The sequence below is a fragment of the Acartia tonsa genome, chromosome 2 (genome assembly GCF_053477335.1).
Source record: "Acartia tonsa isolate MP-2025a chromosome 2, ASM5347733v1, whole genome shotgun sequence".
NCBI lineage: Eukaryota > Metazoa > Arthropoda > Copepoda > Calanoida > Acartiidae > Acartia > Acartia tonsa.
The window spans coordinates 28,778,425-28,789,376 of record NC_137261.1 but is presented as its reverse complement, the minus strand read 5'-3'; positions in this window follow the sequence as shown (position 1 = coordinate 28,789,376).

Sequence of the window (10,952 nt, the reverse complement as noted above, 5' to 3'; positions counted from 1 at the left end):
AATAAAATTACCCCTTATGTGGATTTAAATCGTTAATTGAATTGATTGAAGTTTGGGCAAAATAAGTTTGAAACCAACTAATCAAAATCCTTAAAGTTATCAAAATTTATGTAAATCAATTTATCGGCCATTGTCTTATCCCATTGGATCCCTGATAAATATCAAAGAAACATGGATGACAAACCTATAAAATCAAAGCTATGAAAGGAGCATGATACTATTTAAGGACACTAGCGACTTCGCACCTAGCCTCTAGGGGTTTTGCCCCAAGAGGTGATAAAAAAAATTTGGACGAAATACGTAAAAGGACCAAGGAAATCCCCTACAAAAAAAAGGACCAAGGAAATCCCCTACAAAAAAAATGGGGGGGATTTTTTGTTTTTTGGGGGGTTGGGGGTGTCCCACTCCCCAAGAAAATAGCCTAAAACCACTACAGGACCAGTAGGTATATTCCCTAAAGAGTAGAATCCGATCGGTTCAGTGGTTACCGAGATCTTAAGGAACGGACGGACGGACGGACGGACGGACGGACAGACAGACAGACATCGTTCTACTTTGTATTGTAGATTCTTACATTTTTGGGACTTGATTGTAGTGTTATAGTGCATAGTTTTAGATCGACAGGACAATTCTAACCAGTTTAAATTAACAAAAAGAGCTAACCAATATGGACGTACGAACCAAACCTAATTGTAGAGAAGCTTTGCGTTTAAATATTAATAAATCCATTTTCAGTATGGCTTCGAAACCGATTAATATCCGCTGGATTAGAACCGGTTCTTAGATATACTAAAAAAATATGTAAAGCAGCGTATTACAGACAATTTTTCATGAATATTAAAAAATCATATTACTACCAGTATACTATAAAGTTTCCATGTAAGTGTAAAAGAAAGAATATAATTATTTATTGCATCATATTATAGACCGGTTCTAATCCAGCAAATATTAATCGATTTCAAAGCCATACTGGAAATTTCGTTTTAACTAGGAAATTGGGTATAGCCCCTTTCGTGGCAACGCCCCTTAAGGGGCGTTTCTTCGTATTTTTTTAGTAGCTATTCTCCTACTTCTATCCCCTGTGGGGGGCTCTAACGCTGCAGGGCTAATTGTCTAATCCTTCGGGGCAATCACCTAACCTAAACTAAAATAACCTATTAAGTGCTATTTTAAAAATACGACGAATCGCCCCTTAAGGGGCGTTGCCACGAAATTATCTACATAATAATACATATTTTTCCGTATGCATAAGAGTCGGTTAATTCAGAAGTAAATTTTGATTTAAAATACATACTGAAATATGTTTGTTTATTCACTTCACCCTACCTTATACGTAATTCATATGGCTTGGTATTTGATGTATTGGTTTGTTTGTTTACATCGATTCTTAAAAATGTGAATAATAAAATATTGCATTGTATACATATTGGAATTCAAACAATCAAATTTAATATTTGAATTTAAAAATGTTAACAGCATTATCTTAAATAATTATTAATTTGTTTGCACATACTCCAAACTTTGAATTGATGGTTATTAATACTCTAATAATTTTAACTGTTGTAACACACACACAATGTTCACTCAGTGTTAATCCTCAAACGGATACATGATTACTACCTGTTTTGACCGCAATGCTACCACATAATGCCACAGTCAAACCTAAAGGACGCACGCTCACATGCACACACTCACACACACACACATTTAACACTTAACCAATAAAAAAATTACTGATTTGTTTGTAAAACCGCTAGTTGTATCCTATTATACAAAATAGTAAGGTTTTTTTTAAGAAGCTAAAGATTTCATAAATTACGGAACTAATTGAATTTCCTTTAAAGGGAAGCTTCATATAGGTCCTGGGTTGGTTTTATGCTATTTCATGTTTAGATTTGAGCCCCTAGATGGTATGGGTTATTTTTCTGCCTCCTTCTTACACTAAAAGAGGCGCAACCGCAAGTAAATAATCCTATTATATAAAGTAGTAAGCATTTTTTGTCTGTCCCGAAGGATCTCGCTAACCGCTGAACCGATATTGTTCTGCTTTACAGTAAAGCTTTTTATAGGTCATGGGAAGGTTTTAAACTATTTTTGGGGAGGGTGTCTTCAACCCCCTCCCACCAAAAAATATTTTTTTTATTCTTTTGAACTCAAATTTAAAATGGGATGAGGTCGACTTTCCCCCTCCTACCTTAAGTGCCCCTAGAGGCTTCTAAGGGCGTAGCCGCTAGTAAAAATATAAAACATAGAGCAATATAAAAAAAGAATAGATATTATCGATATACAAAATAGAAAGTTTTTTTTTCTGTAGCAAAGGAGTTCTGTTACCGCTGAACCGATATGGTTCTCTGTATGTATGTCTGTCTGTCTATACCAAAGGATCTTGCTAACCACTGAACCAATATGGTTCTCCTTTACAGTGAAGCTTCCTAAAGGTCCTGAGATGGTTTTAGGCTATTTTATTTTTATTACTTATAATAAAATAACAGGGTCTTTATCTGTATGTATGTCTGTCTATACTGAAGGATCTCGGTAACCGTTACCGATATAGTTCACCTTTACAGGGTAGTTTCCTATCGGTCCTGAGATGGTTTTAGGCTACTGTATTTGTATTCCTTATAATAAAGTAACAGGAATTCTGTATGTATGTATGTATGTCTCTAAGGATCTTGATAACCGCTGAATCAATATGGTTCTCCTTTACTGTGGAGATTCCTATAGATCCTGAGGTGGTTTTAGGCCATATTTTTATTCCTTATGATACAGTAACAGGATCATTGTCTGTATGTATGTATGTCAGTCGATCTGTCTGTACTGAAGGATCTCGCTAACCGCTAAAACAATATGGTTCTCCTTTACAGGGTAGCTTCTCATAGAAATCCATCCAAGAGAAATTGCCCCTAGAAATTTTTTTTTAATTTTCAAAAAACTAATTGGGGACAATGAGGGGTCATAAATAAAGTAACAGGATCTTTGTCTGTCTTTCTGTGGCAAAGGATCTCGCTAACATCTGAACTGATATGGTTCTCCTTTACCGTGAAGCTTCTTATTGAACTGTAAATTGCCCTAGTACCCAAAGTTTTTAACCACGTTCGTTGGCCTAAACACTCTAGGCATTTTTATTGAAATTTGATTGGTATGTTCAAAACTTTTCAACCTATAATTTGAATTTTCCAAAGGTGTTATTTTTTTTCATTATTGGGATTGTATATCTATTTATCGTCCAATGCCTTATCCCTTGATATCCGTGATTTAATGGAAAACAGGGCAATGCCAATTTCAAATAAATACAATGGCACACAAAGGGCACAGGTCAATAAAAGATCAATAATAAACTAGGATATAAAAATATAAGATAATGATAATCTAAGAAATTGTTAGATGAAGGCAAAGGTCCTAGCTGAGGCACAGCCGCTAGTTATAGACATAGTAAATTGGAAGTAAAATGCAGGAATATACCGATTACATAACCAAGAGGCCGAAACCCCGGGCTAACAAAACTGGTGATAATTTTATAATATTATTATTTAATATTCATAGGAAATTCGTCTGTAATGTAACAAGATGCTATACATTGCTGAGAACCGGTTCCAATCCAGCGGATACTAATCGGTTACGAAGCCATACTGGAAACAACTGGTGTCCAATATAAAAAAACTGATTTTGAATATATATTGGTATATACATATATCTACAGGGATGGAACAATGGACGAAAAATGTTATGAACTAAATTCTGACTTTAATAAAATGGGACAGATAATGGACTTTTATTAAACTTTGATTGGTTGGTTTATTAAGTTGAGAGTCCAGAAGTTTCAACTTCTTATTGTAATCTACAGAAGTCATAATTTTGTGAATTATCAATGGAGATGTACATCAATTTATCGGCCATTGTTTTATCCCATCAGATCCCTGATAAATATCAGAGAAACAACATCCATAAAATCGAAGCTCTGAAATGAACATTAACAATTGTATAAGAGTGGCATAACTGAATAAACATGATACTGCTCCAGGACATCTTACATTGTTAGGACATGTTTATAAAGATGCTTATAACATTGTACCTAGTTGTAACAGGAATTAGTATTCCAAAAAAATGAACAGGATGAATAATTTTTTTTGTCGAAAAGGTTAAAAAATCAACATTGATGTATGAACAATCATTCTGGTACCTTATAATAATACAAAGTTTTAAATCGATATCGGTGTAAGAATGGACGTACCGACACAAATTATAGAAAAGCTTTGTTTAAAAAAAATTCACAATTTCCAGTATGGCTTCGAAACCGATTAGTATCGGCTGGATTAGAACCGGTTCTCAGCAATATTTTAAAAAATAAGGATTGCATCATAAAGAAAATTTTCCACCACGAGTATTAAAAAATCATATAATCATTAAACCAGTTTAAATCTTATTATTAGTAGTAGAGCGAAGCTACTCTATAATTCATAGTAGAGCGAAGCTACTCTATAATTCGAAATGTCCGTCCGTCTGTCAGTCACGAAGTGGGGGAAACATGATTTTCTCAGCTCCTATAAAAGGTAAAAGGCTGAAACTTTTTGACAACATTCCCATAATTAACACTTTACGGTCGGGGGGGGGGGGGGGGGGGTTCTATCTCATTTTCTGTGTGTTAAAGATAAAGAGCCCAAACTGGGTGACTTTTTAAGTATGGGTATGACACATAACTGAGAGTTGGAATTTTTTGAATGTCTCCATCCTGGCGGGCACAGATGCCAGCAAACCTGGCAGGGTCATCCAGGTAAAGAGCAAAAATATTTTTTTGACTGAAACAAAGCATTTTATCTTACCAAAATACTAAAGTATTCTCTAGTAATACATCCTCATATTAGATACAGGTGTCAATTTCAGGTTCCAGGTATGATCCCGCAGGTCCTGATTCTCCAGGTCTCTAGAAATATTTAAAAGGCTCCTGTGGCCGCAATTTTTGACTTAGAGACTTTAAATTTTAAACTTAAGCTTTTCTTACATGTCTACATCCGCCGCCGTTTTCCCGCCGACGGCGGGGGGCTGGCAGCTGCCAAGTACAGCTGCGGCCTCTGAAATTTATATTTTGATATGTCAAATATAAAATTTACATAAAGAAAAACATTTTCTGCAAAATCATTTTCTTCTAGCTTCAAAATAAAAAAATTACAGCTGTTTGAAATTTTTAAGTAAAAAGGACCTAAAAACAAAGGTTGTTAAATAAAAGGGTGAAGGAAGCAAAAATTGACTTTGACTTAGTTAAAGTCGGAAATTCATCATAACACAGGGGACTTGCACAAAAAAATTTATCCCTCTAGCTCTAATAGGAACTGAGATAATAGGGGAGGGGCGTTGAACGATGCATAGCAGTGTAAAAAATGAATTGTAAACTTTTTTATCTAAAATTTATTTCCTTCTGGTGATGTTATGAATAATATACCATAAGTCAAATTTTAGTGGATGTTATATGAATATATAAAGCTTCTTACAGCCAAAAATTTTGGGGAAAAAATATACTTTTGGAGTTACAACAAAAGTGCTTTTATCACATCGATTTTTTAGTCAACTGTTCTAAAACAACCAAATTATTATCTGTATATAATAAAGCAATTAAAGGCGATTAAAATGAAGTATTTAGCACTTTCTAGCTACAAAAAATGATTCTTAAACAGTAAGACCCACGAAAAAGTATCTTAAAAGTATCTTAAATTGCTTAAAATTAATTTATCAAAAAATAGTATGATTGATATGTAAGCCAAATAAGCAATAACTTTCATTAATTGCTTACAAGTAATTTATCAAAAGAATAGCATGATTTGGTATATAAACTAGATAAGCAATGATGGTCATTGATTACTTACAAGTAATTTATCAAAAAAATAGCATAATTTGGTGGTAAATTACTGAAAAGCCATAAAAATACTAATTGCTTACTTATATCAGCATTCAACAACAATTTGGTCTTACTTGTGAGATAAAAGAGGGTGGAGTAAATAAATACTATGAAAAAAAGATAAGATTTGGCTGATATAAGCAAAATAAGCAACAAATGTGATTGATTGCTTATAAGTAATTTATCAAAAAATTGCATGATTTGGTATATAAGCCAAATAAGCATTAAATGTTATTGATTGCTTGTAAGTAATTTATGAAAAAATAGCATGATTTGGTATATAAAACAATTAAGCAATAATTTTCATTGATTACTTATAAGTAATTTATCAAAAAATTGCATGATTTGGTATATACAGGGTGCGCCACATAAATCCGGACTTTTTCTTATTTTTAAACAAATGAACATAAAATCGTCAATTTTAAAGATTTTATTGAATTTTAAAAACTGGGAAGCAAATTAGGTATATGACTATTATATTATTCAAAAAAATCGCCAACAGCCTCAATCACCGCCTCTACCCGCCCCCTGAACCACCCCTAGATCCTGGTCACCATGTCTCTGTCCAAGCTGGCAAAGTTCTCCTTGATAGTGGCAATGAGGGAGGTCTTTGTGGTATGGGCGTGTCTATTGGTTCGTGCTTTAGTGGTGCTCCAGGCCCAAAAGTCAATTAGATGAAGATTGGGGCTGCTGGGAGGCCATATCTCCTTAGGGACGTGAGTAACTGCAGGATCCAAATTCATCCATCTTTCAAGCTAACCTTCGACACGGCGGCTCTCATTTGGGCCACAATTAAGCTAGAACAACGTTTAATACCTTTTTGGAAATGGCATAAAGATTAAGCTAGGGTTATTATCGCAACACATAGTCTAAAACGAGTTTTAAGGTTATAAATCGGCCTTTGTAGTCGAGAACGGAGAAATTTTCATGAATTTTCACAATTTTTGACGTTTTTGACAACTCAAAATCTGCCACGTTTCACTTTGATGGAGTACTACGGCCAAGCCATTTCAGATAAAGAGCTCTAGTCTTTTCGACTGTCTTACTTATGTATCTAACAGTATCCCCAGCAAGTTGCATAACTCTACCTCACCTACAGATGGGCTGAGGTCAGATTTAGTGGGCCCTAGTCGCGTATCCAGGGTAAACTATCAGCGCAATTCGATTCTGCCATGTTAAACATGTATGTAAGCCAAATAAGCAATAATTTTCATTAATTGCTTACAAGTAATTTATCAAAAATAGCATGATTTGGTATATAAGTCAAATAAGCAATGATTTTCATTTATTGCTTACAAGTAATTTATCAAAAATAGTATGCTTTGGTATTTAAAGAGATCACGAATTAGTTTTTTCAGAATTCATTTTTAATTACCTTTCCTTCTTTTTTAAGTAATTTTCATAGAATAATTTCTTAAAAGTTCCAGTAAGTTAGAAAAAAATTAGATTAAAATTCCAAAATCAGTTCCACACGAAGTTAATGTTAAAGTTTGAGAAACAATTAAACTGTAAGAAAATAAGCCATTTCTTTACTTGCAGATAAAAACAAAAAAATCAATACTTAGGAAATAATTTTGTAATAAACCTCTTTTAATATTTGTCTTCAAACTTTCTTTAAAATGTAATTACAAAATTCCTTTTATTTTATAAAATGATTAACTAAATTTCGGCATGTTTGAACTGCTATGAAGACAAAAGAAAAATTGATTAAATCTCTAGAAAGAATAATATTTAAGAATTTAATGGTTTAAAAAGTGAAACTATACTATATTTGCTACACACTTTTAGCAAAAGATTCAGTCATTTTACTAAAATATTTCCATAAAAATTAATATTCTTTTTTTTATGTCAATGAAAGATTAGTAATAATCCATCCACACACACACATTGGCACACCCCAATTATCTACACACACACACACACTACATAGCCTAACACACACACGCACACACCCACACACACTCTCCACACCCCAATTATCTACACACACACACACTACGTAGCCTAACACACACACACAAACACACGCCACACCCACACACACTCTCCCTCCCTAATCTTTATACTCCCCCCCACGAATCTACACACACACACACTCTCATTCTACCTAAAAAGCCCACTCCTCCAACGCTCTACACACTCACACACACACACACAAACGCCCACACCCACACACACCCATTCTCCCTAAACGCCCACTCTCCCCCCACATATTTACACACCTTACTTAACCAGGGAACTAAAGGCATAAGACAATGGCCGATAAATTAATGGATATCCAAAAGGAAAATATACACAAAATTACACATTTTGTAAACTATATTTAGTGGTTTAAACATTTGGATACACAAAGTAATGAACCAACCAATAAAAATTAAATAAAAGTCCCCAGAGTTATTTATTCAACGAATAAAATGTCATTAACTTTGGGAACTAATGTAATAAACAGCTAAATATCCATTTTCTCCCTGAATACAGAATAGAAGGATGTCGAGTTTTTAATAAAAAGATTTAACAATATCCTATTTTATAGAGTGGTAAGCTTTTTTTGTCTGTAGCGAAGGTTATAGGCTATATTATTTTTATTAAAAAAGTTGCTAGTGAATTAAATAAAATTGAATATAAAATTACAAGATTAGAATGATAATCTTTTTATACATTAAATAATATTTAATTTAAAACTAACCTAGGTAGAGTTAGGTAGAGAGAGAGAGAGAGAGAGAGAGATAGAGATAGATAGATAGATAGAGAGAGAGAGAGAGAGAGAGAGAGAGAGAGAGAGAGAGAGAGAGAGAGAGAGAGAGAGAGAGAGAGAGAGAGAGAGAGAGAGAGAGAGAGAGAGAGAGAGAGAGAGAGAGAGAGAGAGAGAGAGAGAGAGAGAGAGAGAGAGAGAGAGAGAGAGAGAGAGAGAGATGGAGAGAGAGACAGATAGATAGAAAGAGAGGTAATAAAATGTCGTGCCGGTAAAAAACATTTTACTTTTCGAACTTTGACTAATTTTCTTTTTTGCTTTTTTTATCATTAAAATGATAATCATGTTGTGTTACTTTTAAATGACATTAAAAAAAATACACAATGCTTTATCTATTTTGAATACAATTCCCTATAAATGCACTGCAATTGTTTGTATTTAATGCATTTATTATTCAGTTTTCATAATAATGATAAGCGCGGTATCGTTCTGTTTAGAAAATTTGAAAATTGTTTTTCATCTAATTAAATATATTTCATTTTTTGTAGGCAATATTTTTAAAAATTTATCTTCAATTGTTAGTTATCTACCTATATATATAACGTTATTTGCAAATTCACAGCCACTTTAAGCAAAATAAACAAAATTTTTGAGTGTTTGCTTGCAAGTGATTTATTAAAAAATAATTTTATTTGGTAAACCAAATCCTTATAAGTAAAAGGATATTTGTGTATGTGTGTGTCTGTTTGTATTGAAGGATCTTGCTAATCCCTGAACCAATATACTTCTCCTTTTCATGGTAGCTTCTCATAGGTCCTGGGAAGGTTTATATCTATTTGGAGGGAGGTTACCACCACCATTCTGCCCGTAGAAAAAGGGGAAGATAGTGAATCACACCCAAATTTCAGTTTTAAAAAGTAGAAACTTTTTTGAGGAGGATTCATTTTTTTCTAAGGCAATTTTTCTTTGGAGGGTTTAAGTACTCTACCAAAATTATTACACTAGTCCCAAAATTTTTATAATAACGTTTTCTTATACGTTGGCTTAACAATTTTGGGGACTTTGTGATTTTGATTGTTTAGATCATTAAGTTGGATGTTCAAATGTTTCAACTACTAATCCAATGAAAGGGTAATTTTGTGTATCATCATTGGGGATATACATAAATTTATCAACCATCATCTTATCCCTATAGTTCCCTGTTTTAATATATCCATCTATCCAGCTAGCTATCAGTTTACCATATCTCATTGTTTTGAAGAAATAAAACAAAAGCAGTATTAAGAATGTTAATAGGCTTGATGTAAATATTTGGTGGATGTTTCTTCATTCACGATAATTTAGGCTTGCTATTACCTTATTTTAAAAGTAACAGGATGTCTGTATGTCTGTATCTAATGAAGGATCTTGCTAACTGCTGAACCAATATGGTTCTTCTTTATTGTGATGGTTCGTATAGGTACAGAGAATGTTTCAGGAAGGGTATCTACATTATCATAAATGGAGGGTTAATGACCACCCCCCCTCCCATATACTCGAGTACCCTTTTAGGCTTCTAGGGCATAAGAACAAGTTCAGAAGGATCTCACTAATCACTGAACCAATCAGTTTCTCCTTAACTAGGTAGTTTGTCATAGGTCACAGAAAGGTTAATAACTATTTGGGGGAGGGTACCACCCACCTCCGAAGAGAAATAAACAAAAATAAACTAATATAAAACATTTTATGGTTTTGAGATTCAAATCCTCTTCTCAAGTGCCCCTAGATGCCTCTAGGGGCATAGCCACTAGTAAACAATAACTTCATTGATTGCTTACAAGTAAATTGGTAAATTAGTTATAAGCAATCAATGAAAATGATTGCTTTTTTGGCTTATATACCGAATCATTCTATTTTATGATAAATTACTTGTAAGCAATCAATAAAAGTTATTGCTTATTTGGCTTACATACCCCATCATGCTATTTTTTGATAAATTACCAGTAAGCAATCAATGAAAATTATTGCTTATTTGGCTTACATACCAAATCATGCTATTTTAGATAAATTACCTGTAAGCAATCAATGAAAATTATTGCTTATTTGGCTTACACACCAAATAATACTATTTTTTGGTAAATTACTTATAAGCAATCAATGAAAATAATTGCTTATTTGGCTTATATACCAAATCATGCAATTTTTTGATAAATTACTTATAAGTAATCAATGAAAATTATTGCTTATTTGGCTTATATACCAAATAATGCTATTTTTTCATAAATTACTTACAAGCAATCAATAACATTTAATGCTTATTTGTTTTATATACTAAATCATACTATTTTTTGTTAAATTACTTATAAGCAATCAATCGCAATAAATGCTTTT